The sequence below is a fragment of the Cyprinus carpio genome, unplaced genomic scaffold (assembly GCF_018340385.1).
Source record: "Cyprinus carpio isolate SPL01 unplaced genomic scaffold, ASM1834038v1 S000006745, whole genome shotgun sequence".
Taxonomy (NCBI): domain Eukaryota; kingdom Metazoa; phylum Chordata; class Actinopteri; order Cypriniformes; family Cyprinidae; genus Cyprinus; species Cyprinus carpio.
Window position 1 is genome coordinate 765,911 of NW_024879344.1, and position 13,063 is coordinate 778,973.

The following is a 13,063-nucleotide window of genomic DNA, read 5'->3' on the forward strand; positions in this document are numbered from 1 at the left end:
CTGGGGGCAGTAGCACAATGACACAGAGATTAGTATACATTACGTCTCAAAATCTGTAGGGTTTCGGTCAATCAGGAGACACCACTTTAAGATCCATTCCTGTTGGAGGCTTGACGCTGAACTGGGGCTGTGGTTAGTGTTTTATACTGTTCTGTGATGAGGTTGCTGATGGTGAACAGGTGTGGGTGATTAGTATTCAGGCGAACGTGATCGTTGTGAGATGGATGGGACCAGGCTTGACTGGTCCCTGACAATTGTAAGTTAAGGCTGTTAAATATAGAGTTAAAAATAAGAAAAACTAGTGTAGGTTATTCTTAAACTTGGACCTCATTATATTGAAGTACAAATCCAAACACCAGAAGCAACCTACACTCTCTAAGTGTTCTTTCATTGAAAAGTATGCATTTTATTTATTCACAGGCTATATGGTTGTACATTACAAATATTTGGATCATCCCTTATTCTGTCCTTTATTTTTTTAAGGTATAAACACTTATTTTCTACAAGAATTAACACTATTTTCTGAAAGAATAAAAGAGAATTACAATTAGCACAATTAGCCCTTATTTTCCATTACTGAAGTTAATTGGCAACCATTGCTGCATGTTTTTTAAAAACACGCTAAAAATAAATTACGTTTTTGAGAGGAAAAAAATATATAAGTCATGTATAAGTCGCATTTTATTACATTAGAAATAATAACGGCAGGCCTAATAATGTTATAATGTACCAACAAGATATTCTTAGTTCCCCTCACTTTACAACAAATCCTTTCAATTTAAATTTATTAATCAGAACAGAACAAGAATTAAAAATATATAATTCTAATGGATAAATACAATTGCAGTATATAATAATAATATAGGCTTAGCTATAATTTTCTTTTTTTAATTCTAATAATTTAAAGCGAAAAAAAATCATAATTATCAAAAATATGCCAAAGTGGACTGCTGAACATGTCGAATGGCATGGTGAACGGCTGTTTTCAATGAATATGTGCACGTGAGGCCAGCGCGATCAAACAGCTGAAACAGAAAATACTCCATTTTTAATCACACAGTAAAGGCATAATTCAAAACTGCAAAGTATTAGTTAATAGTTAATAAGAATTATTTCTAAACGCTGGACTATTCTTATTTCATTTCGATTTTCGCTTTATTTTTTATTATTTATTTTTTTACCAAGAATGAACTGAAATGAAAACATTTAGCTTTTAATCCAAAATGAAAACATTTAGCTTTTAATATATATATATATATATATATATATAGGCCTATTGTCAACAAGGTATGAGCGGACCCAAATGCGGTTGAACAAAAATAGAGTCTTTAATGTATACTCCAGTAGTCAACAATGTGAAACTTAAATCTTCTTCAGAAAAAGGCAACTTAGCAACCCGCAGAGAGGGTGATAGAAAACCAAACAGAAAAGATAGCAGGTGACTTGAATTGGCCCCCTTGGCAGCAGTCTGGGTCTGTAGCAATAGCGGCGACCGACCGCCGGTCTCTCAGAGCAGGGGCAGGTAGCGGGTAGACAGGGATGGATGGTTCTCTCCCAGCAACAGGCAAAACTGGACAGAATACAAAAGTAAAGGCGATACACAGAGAGCAGGAAGGGTTACCAGGCAGGTCTCAACAGGACACGACTGGACGGAACTAGAGTGGAGTCTGAACAGGATAGTTGTCTGCTTCTAGCGAGAAAACTCAAACAAGAATCTGACAAAGAAGGTAGCGAGAGCAGAAGGAGAAATAGGAGAGTAATCAGGGGGGAAAAGGGAACAGGTGGGAAGAGAGTAAACGAGGTAGTCAGATAAGATGAAGAACAGCTGGGGAAAGAGAAAGTAACCTAAAACGACCAGCAGAGGGAGACAGAGTAAAAAGAACGAACAAGACATGACAAGACATAACACCTGTATATGTAATGATTGTTAAACAACGATAGCATGCATAACAGCCTTTGTGTAAAGGTCTTTCTTTAAATTTTTGATGCGTAGACTGTAGCCCAAGACTATCCCACGTCTTGAAATTAACTCACTGTACATTTTCTAATGGTTTTTAAGGATGTTACAATGTTATATTATAATGTTATTGTTGTTTTACTTTGTCCTTTCATCTCCATTTACAAACCAACATTTTACAATTAGGCTACAGTCAGTTTGCAATCCATCCCTTCGTCCCTTTGCGGCAGTTTGTGGAATTTTTTTGAATGGTTGCTGTCTTGCATTTGAGGCAGCGGCCCTGCGGGTGCAGTATTACCCATTCTGGTTGTCCACCTACTGTATGTGTGCAAGGTCTGGGAGGACAGAGAGCAAGTTTTGATGATGGCCCCTTTTTGATACAACAAGACTTGGTTCTCGGTCCCGGTGTTGCTGGCATCAGCTCCTCCCTGGCAGATTACTCTGAGGAGAGACCTTCTCTTTCAGGGGAAGGACAAAATCTGGCATCCACGCCCAGATATCTGGAAACTGCATGTTTGTTCCCTGGACATGACCAAAAAGAGTTCAGAGATCTCTCACTCATAGTGTTGAATACCATCACACATGCCAGGGCCCCCTTGACGAGGCGGCTTTATGACCTGAAGTAGCACATTTTCATAGATTGGTGTTCTTCCTGGGCTGGGGTAAGGACCCTCAGATATGTGGCATCGGATCTGTGCTTTTCCTTCCTCCTGCAAGGCCTGGATAGGAGCCTGTCTGCCTCTACACTTAAGGTGTACGTGGCTGCCAATGCAGCTAATCATGACACCATAGACCCGGAGGTTAAATCCTCCAAGGCCGCACCACACCCCCTCTTGGGATCTATCTGTGGTCTTTCAGGCCTTACAGAGAGATCCATTTGAGCCCCTGCAGTCAGTTGAGCTCAATGCCCTCTATGAAGATGGCCCTCCTAACTGCGCTCACTTCTATCAAGAGAGTGGGGGATCTCCAGGCTCTCTCTGTTAACGAATTGTGCCTAGAATTTGGACCGGCAGACTCTCACGTTATCCTGAGACCCTGGCCTGGATATGTGCCCAAGGTCCCTACCACTCCTTTTAGGGATCAGGTAGTGATTTTGCAAGACCTGTCTCTGTTGTGTCCAGTGCAAGCCCTGTGCATTTATTTGGAACACACGCAGTTTCAGATCTTCTGAACAGCTCTTTGTCTGCTTTGGAGGTCAGCAGAAGGGGAATGCTGTCTCCAAACAAATGATTTCCCACTGGATTGTGGATGCTATCCTTAAGGCCTATGAGGCCAGAGGCTCACCATGCCCACTGGGAGTGAGGGTTCACTTGACCAGGGGTGCCTTGGCTTCTTCAGCCTTAGTGGACGTTGCCTCAGTAGCAGATATTTGTAAAGCTGCAGGTTGGACTACACCTAACACTTTTGCCAGATTTCTATAATCTGAGAATGAAACCAGTTCCATCTAGGGCAGTGGCTCTCAAACTGGAGTATGCATACCCCTGGGGGTACATGAGGTGACGGAATTATGAGTAACAAAATTATGAGTTTTGCCATTCATTTAATTCTACCCCAACTTAAAGTAACATTAAACCGAACATGTAATTCTTACAAGCAAAATGACGCTTCTAATGTAAAAACAGGAAAATTGGAGTGCTGTAAACGCTACGGTTCAATAAGTAGATTTTCACTTAATAGCATGAAGAGCAAATATTGACACGCACTGTACATTGAGATCGATTTAGACTATCTTCGATCCAGACACATACTATGTGCGTGTTATTGTTTTCATTTTTAAAATAAGTGCAGTAATGCAAATTTCCCTGAATATCCAAACGATGGCTAATGTGACAATTTTTACAACAGTTCAACAAAAAACATAACTTTTTACAATTTAAATGTAGCCTTCATTTTAAACAGAATATTGTCATGTTTGGTAAATTTTGCAAAGAAATAATAGTTCCAATGAAATCCGTATCATCTGGTGTGTGTCTCCAAGCAACATTTCATTAGTGTTTCATTAGTGAACGAATCTGCAGCTTTGAACGATTTGGAGAGTCAGTGACTAATAATGCATTCATAACTACAGCATTTTGCTTCATTACTGAATGAATGAATAACGTGATGCCTGGCTCATTAAGAACTATTGGCGGTTTTACAAATATCACTTAAATTCTTTGATCATTTATTGCTTTATTTATTATATTAATAATACACTAAATGGAATGTTAAGAATATGACATGAAACATGACATAAAATTAATAAGGATAGAAAATATTTGCCTCTATAAAGGTAAAAAACTGCACCTGTAAATCAGTTTAAGGGGCAAATAATGTTCTTTTATAGAAAAGGTGTGACTGCGGTCTAAGTGGAAGAGAGGGGTTATGCAGAAGACGCCCCAGGCGGTACACCGCTGTAAAAAGTACGAGAACCATTGATCTAGGGTGTTGAACACCAGTTCTTCAACTTAGATGGCTGGTATGGTGTAGAGCTTGCATAGCACTTTCCCTTTTTTGAGGTGAAATAATGCGCTTCTTCAGTCCAGTTCTGTTTCTTGTTATGAACCCTGGACTACCCTTCCATCACTTTAACACTTCTTGTGTAGTTGAGTTTTGCGGAGGAACTCACTACTTGAATCTATTACATGTAAGATCCTTGAGTGATCTCTTGTAATAGATTAGTGTTCCATATGTAGTGGCTCCTATTGTGGCCCCCATGTGTATTTATCCACTGCCTTGTGCCTATCAGGACTCAGTGTTTCCCTTAGATGGACATTTGATCGGTCTTGTTTCTGTGCTTGGAATTTCTCCCCTTATACGGAGCACATGACAGAAAACTTCCCTATGTACTACTTCCCTTCAGTGAGTCCATAGGTTGTATACCCACATGTTATCTCCCCAGGTTGGGTAGGAAGCGGTCTCTGAAGTGTTCTTTCTCTGAGAAAGTTATTATGATTTGTGGGGATTTAAAAACAAGTACTGGGTGGATTTTTATCATTATAGGGTGGTTGTGTACACACACTGCCAACACACATTTAAGTTCATACCATGTAAAAGTGAATTTTGCATCCAATGTCCCCTTTAACATTGACTATATTAGTTAATATGAACAATAATTACCTTACCTTAACCTTAATTCCACCGGCGCCATTCAGGCGCATAGGGCAACAAGCATTCACCAATGGCTTCGATCCGCGGCCGTGACTTCTGTCTCGTCCCATGATATGTCGACTGCTCGCAGAGCTTCCATAAAAGTTTTTCACCAGGTAATTTTTTTCCTTGTTTTCGTTTGCCTTGTACAGGCCACCAGGATAATGCCATCTTGAGTGTCTGATGCTTAGGAAGGCATAAGATGTGTCCAGCAAAATGAAAACAACAATCGGTAATTGATAATTGATTTAGTAATTGATAATTGATATTATATTATATTATAATGATATGATATTATATTAAAATTGATAGTAATAGTAATTGGTAATTGATTTAGTTACCCCTTACATTCAAGTTCAAGTTGAGCTTTATTGTCATTCCGCTACATGTGTGGACATACATTGGAACGAAATGTCGTGCCTCACAGGACCACGGTGCTACATAAATACAGACATACAACAATGAAGTAAAAAATTATAAACCTATACACAAACTAACCTACTGACAGATTTTGACTATAAATATACTATTTATAAATGTTTACCTATACATAAACTAAAAAATACATGCTATATGAATGCTTCACGTAACTACTGTACCTATACACAACTAACCTACTGACAGATTTTGACTATAAATATACTATATATAAATGTTTACCTATACATACACTTATACTATATATAAATGTTTACCTATACACACTGACAGATTTTGACTATAAATAAACTACAAACCCGATTCCAAAAAAGTTGGGACACTGTACAAATTGTGAGTAAAAAAGGAATGGAATAAGTTACAAATCTCATAAACTTATATTTTATTCACAATAGAATATAGATAACGTATCAAATGTTGAAAGTGAGACATTTTGAAATGTCATGCCAAATATTGGCTCATTTTGGATTTCATGAGAGCTACACATTCCAAAAAAGTTGGGACAGGTAGCAATAAGAGGCCGGAAAAGTTGAGTGTACATATAAGGAACAGCTGGAGGACCAATTTGCAACTTATTAGGTCAATTGGCAACATCATTGGGTATAAAAAGAGCCTCTCAGAGTGGCAGTGTCTCTCAGAAGTCAAGATGGGCAGAGGATCACCAATCCCCCCAATGCTGCGGGAAAAAATAGTGGAGCAATATCAGAAAGGAGTTTCTCAGAGAAAAATTGCAAAGAGTTTGAAGTTATCATCATCTACAGTGCATAATATCATCCAAAGATTCACAGAATCTGGAACAATCTCTGTGCGTAAGGGTCAAGGCCGGAAAACCATACTGGTTACCCATGATCTTCGGGCCCTTAGACGGCACTGCATCACATACAGGTGTAAGGTTCCACCCACTAGCCCAATGACAGCATCTGGTGGTTTTTTTGCGTGTAAGTCCTCTGGCACTTCTGGAAAAATCATCTTAATTTAATACAATTTTTGTGTCGAATTCAAATCTGACTCCATGAACGATTTTAGTCTGACTCCAGTTATAAGTGACTCTTAGTTTCACAATGTAGCTGATCATATGATTAATTGTGTTTAAATTTTGTATCTTAGATTTTTCTGATTGTCTTATATTTTCAATTATTTTGTTCAATGCAGTCCCGGTATCGCTTTAGAAGAGTCATTTCGGCTGACTGAATGCTCTTCCCGAACACAAACTCATCAGTTCTGATCTTAAACATTGGATGCAGGGTAAATATCTACCTTAAGTCAGTCGCGCTCTGCTTACTCGTAACAAAAAGCATAGTTTTTATATATTTACAAAAACTGCAACTTATTTAAGGCAGCGATAGTCAGAAATCGAAATGTACTAAATTGATGTGCCCTATGCTCCATCTGTTAAACCTTTCGTATGAACAATCCTGAACACAGATTTGAGGTAATACCATCGCTTTAGTCTACTAGAAATAATGAATTAAGAATAATGCAGAATAAATCAAGAATAACATTTATTGATTTGCCAGGCAGGATTAAACATCAATTAAAGGAATTAAAAAGCACACAACTGATTAGCATAAAATACATAATACAATTCAAAACATAATATTAGAAAGAGTTTCAAAGAGTCAGCATACCTGGCAAATAGAGAGATACACACAGAAATTTTTGCGGGAAGTTCTGACTACAGATTCTTCCCTGAGTGGTTTGCCAAATCCCTTTAAATACCGAAGTCTTAACAAAAGGACAGTAAACATTTAGCACCCACATATTTATGCAGCTTTTGTTGGACCTTTTCTCGTAACCCAAAGGGTAACACGCCTGGTTTTGGGGAACAAACAAATGGTTAATAAAGATCTTTATTGGGGCATCTCCCACACCAGGAGAACAGGTTTTGTTTTCTTTATTCTTGTTTGTTCTATTGATGTGGGAGTGAAACCATCTTACCAGTCGCACCAGAAGTATTTATATTGATGTCACTTAAAATAACCAAGATATTAGATTTGTGAGGTTTGCATGGCCTAAGGGGAAAGAGAGGGTGTGAGGAGTCAGGAACTCGGCATGGGGGGGAAGAGAGGAGGTCGAGCCAGGTGTTGTCCTGAGCACTTTCTCGCAGATCCTCACTTGAGATTGGAGAGTTTTATTGTTTTATTACAGGATAGGAATCTTGAATTCAGTCTTGGTGAAATCCATCCTTACAGTTTCCGCCCTTGGCCATATGGGGCAGATCCAGAGCAGTCCCTGAGGGGCCACTATCCATGGATTTCTTGCAGCTTGCTTACGGTTGTAGCTTCTGTAAGGCTGGGACCCTAGTGGACTGAGCGCGATGGCCATATTAGTTGAAGTGCGCATCGCACGGAGGAGACATCTGAAGTAGCAGCACTGGATGAGAGTGAATAAGAAGATGAGCACACTGGCGATGGCACATCCCCGAAACATCCAGTCCCACCAGGTGTAAGCATACCAAGCTGAGCGGGTAGAGGAACTAGACAGGATCTCTGCAGTTCTTTTTGCCAGGTTCGCTTCTACTTGTGCTTGGTTGAGGTGGTATTCAGTCTGTAAAAGAATCCCTTGAACTAAGTCCATCGTGTTGACCAAAGCTTGTGTGCCTTGCTCATAAAAAGTGTCCTCCCACCATGGGGAAACGTCTACGCCTAGCGGTACCTTTCCCAGGATGTTTATCTGGCCCATTGAAAAGTCTTCTTTCACTTCCAAGCAGAAAGTTTGATTTGCAGGGCAGGTCAGATCTCCATAGGTGAAGGAATTCATCTCGCTCACGATGCACCACTGAGTATGAGACACTTGGACAGCATCCGAATGGCCATGCAAAGACTGCACATTAATGAGCTTAGAATCATTAGCAGAAAAAGGCTGTAAAGTATTGCAGGTACACATAATGTAACTAGATGTTTCATGACAACAGGTGCGAGTGGTAAATAAGGTTTCAGTGCCCTTCAAAGTCATATACCCCGTAAGATGGTCCCATTTAATGATCTGATCCTTCACTACAACGCCAATAGAACGTATGGTAGTGGAATTTAGGTAGACTTGATCTGGGTGAATTAGAGGGAATGTGGCAAAAAACCCAATACTACCAATACATTCATTTCCATTATACATCATTAATGTTGACAATAATTCAGAATAGTTAATGTTCTTCATTTTTTCTGAAGTAAGCCATCAATGCAGATCTAAAATTTCTATAAGATCTTTTAAAACATGTCTAGGTGTCTTATGAAGACGAAGATCTAAAATTTATTTTCTTACTGCAGTAAACAAATCTTGTGCATACAATCTACAGGCTAAGTCATGCTCGATGGTATGGGTCTGATTGAAAATTGTTTGACTGGCAGTCAGAAGCGCCTGAGCTTCAGATCTGACCGCTTTGATTATATTTTCATTACTATTGGTGATGTGTTGGAAACCAGTGGCCACCTGATTTGCCAACCATGTTGAAAAGTGAGATTGACCTGTTATTTTGTAAGTGTTGGATATTGAATTAACTGACCCAAAAAGGCCTGCTATATTTCCAAATAGGTCTCGCTTAGTACGAGCAGGTGAAATTTGGACTGCAAGTCTGTTTTTGTAATCAGAAACTAAATCATCGATGCGTGACTGTAGCCATGTATATGTTTCATCATTATAATTACAATGCTCTACATAAGCATACAAAAAGTTAGAAATGTTATACGTCACATGTGTTATCACAAGATTAACATCATGAAGCAAAGTTTTGTTTACATTTCCTTTGGTAACGCCACCCGGAGGGGTGGGATATAACTTTGGACACTGTGTGGGCTTTCTATATCCACATGTGGTTAGATTAAAGCAATGATGTAATGTCCAAGAACAATTATGAGGGCTAGTAAAATCGTCCATATTTGCCTCATATTTTCCCACACAGTATATCCCTTCTTTTCGTCCAGTCCAAACAAATTTTTTCAAATTGTTTTTTGGTTCAGGATTTGTTAGGTTAAAAAGAAGTTCAGTAAACTTCAAATCATTATGTGTTAGGGTGACCATATGCGCCGTTCATACGGGACACATCCCGGCCAGGATTTTAATATTGCCTAAAATATCCAGGTTTTGGCTGTTTTCAGGTTGATCGTTGTGCGACATTCATGAGAGCTAGAGAGCAGAGCAGACGGCTCCTTATGCTTTCGGATCGCTTTTGCACATACTTTGCTGTTTTTTTTTGTTTTTTTTAGCAGCGACGCTTCAAGTCAAACGAACGAACAAACACGTGCGCATATTTGCATCGCTTTGATTGTTCCCTGTAGATCTCACCTTCTCACGCACAGCCCCACGATTGGTCGATTATGTATAATACCTGCATGTAATTGGTCAAACTGCTTTGGATGTTTTAGGCAATATTAAAATCCTGGGCGGGACGTGTCCCGTATGAACGGCGCATATTGTCACCCTATTATGTGTTGTAGTGTGCCTACACCTATATGTTGCTGGTTCTAGATCCTTCATGGAGTAACATTTTTTGGAATCTTGACCATAATTGTTGATTTTATACAATAGTGTTTGTCTACCATGTGGTACCATCTTAATTTGTGGTACCATTTTAATTTTCCTCTGATGGTCACGGCAACACAGCTGTTGCAAACAGCTTTAATTTCATAGGGCCCGTGCCATCTAGGGGAGAATGCATTTTGTTTTACGAAAACGCGTACCATCACAATATCTCCTTCTTAAAATTTTTTAGAGATTGGGTTGAATTGTGCATCATTTGTCAGGTCTGACTGTTGTCGCTTCAGATCAGCCTGGGTGTGCAACACCTTCAATCTTTCCTGCAATTGCACCAATACAGTCTGCTGCGTTGTGAGCATTAGAGGCCCCAGGTCTGCTGGGGAAATCTCTGGATCAATGGGTAACTTCATCACCCTTCCAGTCATAAGCTTAAATGGGCTAATGCCTGTAGCTTTTGATGGGGTTGCGCGCAGCACCGTCAGAACAGTGGGCAAAGCATCAATCCACTTGTTTTGTTGTTGAGCTATCTGCTTGGAGATATTTTCTTTGATAAAACGATTAACGTGTTCAACCATCTCAGAACTTTGTGGCCGATGCGAAACATGAAATCTTTGCTTAATGTTCAGCATTTTGCACATATCTTTCATAACCTGTCCAGTAAAATGGGTCCCTTGATCGGATTCAGTTTGAATTGGTGCTCCCCAAAGAGGGATGATTTGGTTCGCCATCACACGTGCCACTGTATTTGCGGTGTTATTGCGACTGGGAATCGCTTCGACCCATTTTGAGAATTTATCAATTGTTACGAGACAATAACGATGCCCCCCTTTGGCTCTGGGTAGCAGACCAATGAAATCCAATTGTAAGGACTCGCAGGGTCCTTTAGGTGGTTCTGGCCTGCGCAGATTTGTTCGACCTGGTTTTCCCTGGTTGATTGTGGCACACACCAGGCAGGTGTTGCACCATCTTTCAATGTCATCTGTCATTCCTTGCCACCAAAATTGTTTTTGTATCAATTGTGCTGTTTTTGTTGCAGACACATGCACATATTCATAATACAATTTGATTATTGGCTTTTGAAGCGCTTCAGGAACGACAAATTTTCCATCTTGGATGACTATGCCTTCGATTATGTTAACCCTCTGATCATGTTTCAAGTGTGGCATAAGTTCTCCATCAGAGACCCACAGATCCTGTTGGTACTGCTTGAGGTCTATGAGTGTAACTTGCGCTGCACTTGCTACAGAAACAGAGGGTGTTTCGGTTTTCCATGTGTTACCTTTCACTGCTGCCAGCTTAGCCAATTGGTCAGCAATATTATTGTTTTTCTCATGCACATCAGGATTTTTGTTGATGTGTTGTAAGGGAAACAGGTCAAATTAGCTCAAAGGGAATCATTTAAGATTTTAAAGGGAATTTGAACAGAATCACTGTTTCACGGCGAATCACTGAAACGGCCAGCGATTCACTGAACGAGCCGTATAACATCAAATCTGCGCTGGATATTAATATCCAAAGTATAGTGAAAACACTATTAATTAGCACAGTAACAAGATCGGCAGTTTAAGACATTAACTTGTAAGCACAAAACACAAGATACTTCTATTTTTAATATGAATAAGTTGGGGAATCCCAAGTTTACAGCAATATGTGAAATTGCATAGACATGAACAACCATCAATCACTTAATTAACCCTCGCATTGAGTTCCTCAATGAGGTTAAAATTATATCAGATTCACCAGTAAAGATCAGAGTCTGGAGGTACGTTATTTGTGATGCCTGTGTAACGGGGTTCCCTTTGTTGTCGCTGAAAAGGGGGGTTTCCCGAGGTTGCTGATTGGCTGGAAGTTCAGTAGTCGTTGAAATGACGTCATGGGAAGCCCGTGGTTGGGCGTTGGCTGACGATGCAGAGTTGTGGGCTGGTTGAAGTTGAACGGGCACTCGAGGTCAGACTCGGAGACACGGCATTACAAAATTTAACTCAGAACACGAAACTCTCAAACGGAAAAATAAAGAAACTGAAGTAAAAGAATAGAAGTTAAGTTTGACGAGACTATGTGGTGTTTCTTCTCATCGTGGCGAAGTAGCAGCAGGCATACAGGCCGAAGCACGCTGGATCCGTGCTCAAAGAACGCTAAAAGTGATGACAAAAAGCATGACTAAAAGCTTAAACTACAAGCAAAAGCAAGGCTAAAAGCCGGCATGACTGATAGCAAAAGCTAAACGCAAGCTAAAAGCTAAAAGCAGGCTAAAAGCCGGCATGACTGATAGCAAAAGCTAAACGGAAACTAAAAGCTAAAAGCCAAAATTGATGGTGTCCTGAGTATTTAAACTGGCCTTTTGGCCACACCTCAAATGTTGTCTTGACCAATTAGATATTGTCTTTTCTCGGGGTGTTGCGATTTTTGTCCTACCCATTCATAAATCATATGTTATCTTATCAAGCACGTGGTCCGAATTTTCCTGCTCTTGCAGGGTATAATTTGGACATGATTCCTATAAAAAGAATATGATACATTTGACAAATAACTGATGGTCAGAAACGTTTCAAGCAGAAGATTCGAACACACACATACTAAACATGAATATGATCCCTTAAGCTATTCAAGAGTAATTTAAAAAGACATACACAATAAGTGATTAGAAACATTATAGTCAAATGTGTGGGTTATAAATAAATGAATATGGAGTTAAGCAATGGACTCATATCCATTTAGAAGTCTTTTTTGAGTTCATTTTGGTGCATATATGCATTGGAAGGCATTCTCTGTGCCATTCTGTGGAGTAAGGATATGTCCTGTGAAGACCCGAGAGGTTGACAGGTCTCCTTAGGAATTTCAGTCTGGTTTCCTTCGAGGTGGGGGAAGACAATCCAAAGAGCTTGTGATCATGATTACTATCATGGGTTTACATGTGATGGTAACGCTGTGCATCTCTTTGACCATCAATCTGGATTACTTGCCCCAAATTTGACAATCTCTTCTCCGAATTGAAATTGTCAATAATTGTTCTAATGGTGTTAATGTTGAAAGCTGTTCTCTGAAAGAGTTGGTTGGTTATCTTGCTTC

At 39.6% G+C, this 13,063-nt stretch overlaps 1 pseudogene; it reads right to left on the reverse strand.

The window, feature by feature from the left end:
* Positions 1-7,793: 7,793 nt before the first annotated feature.
* Positions 7,794-10,980, reverse strand: LOC109055923 (annotated as a pseudogene).
* Between the last annotated feature and the right edge of the window lie 2,083 nt (positions 10,981-13,063).